Source organism: Aptenodytes forsteri, unplaced genomic scaffold (assembly GCF_000699145.1).
Source record: "Aptenodytes forsteri isolate BGI_AS27 unplaced genomic scaffold, ASM69914v1 Scaffold404, whole genome shotgun sequence".
Taxonomy (NCBI): Eukaryota; Metazoa; Chordata; class Aves; order Sphenisciformes; family Spheniscidae; genus Aptenodytes; species Aptenodytes forsteri.
Window position 1 is genome coordinate 5,531,258 of NW_008795629.1, and position 731 is coordinate 5,531,988.

Consider the following 731-nt stretch of genomic DNA (forward strand, 5'->3'; position numbering starts at 1 on the left):
CGGTTCTCCCGCCACTCGTACCACTTGGGGTTGCTCCACTGGCCCCGCGTCTCCTTCTCCACCCACGGGATGTCTTGGTTCTCCAGGGGGGGCAGGAACTGGCTCCAGGCCCTGTTAGGGTCAGCCCCAGGCTTGTTCTTCTGCAGACGTGGGTCAGGTCTGGCCGGACCAGCAGCTCCTTTGGCATCAGGCGGCTTCTTCTGGGTTGCAGAGTAACTCCTGGCAGATGCCCTGTGCTGGTCCCTGGCATCTCCTAGGGCTCCACGGGATGCTGCAGGTCTCGGCTGAGAGGTGTCTGGCTTTGCCCCCCGCCCCTGGCTGGGGCCAGTGGCCCCAGCAGCCGGAGCACTCCTGGATCGGCTGCCTGCAGCCGTGGCCTTGGCCCGGGTGGCTGAGGCGGAAGGTGGCGGCGCGGCGGGGGGGGGTTTGGAGGCGGGTGGCCGGATGAGGGGATGACGTGCCGGTGGGCTCCTTCCTGGGTCTCCCCATCACTGCGTGTCAGAGGGTTTCACACTGTGGGAATGGAATAAAATTGAATGCACTTCCCCAAAACAAATTTCCCTTTCTTTGGTCCTCCCTGCGCAGGCTGCCAGGGCGGCTCTGTCCCCACGCCTTTTCTCCGGTGACACCAGTTGGTGCACCATGGTGGCACGCCGGCTCGTTCAACGGTGCTGGGGTGCACAACCTGCGTCCCCCCTGCCATTAAACCAGCCCTGTGTGGGGCCGGGTCT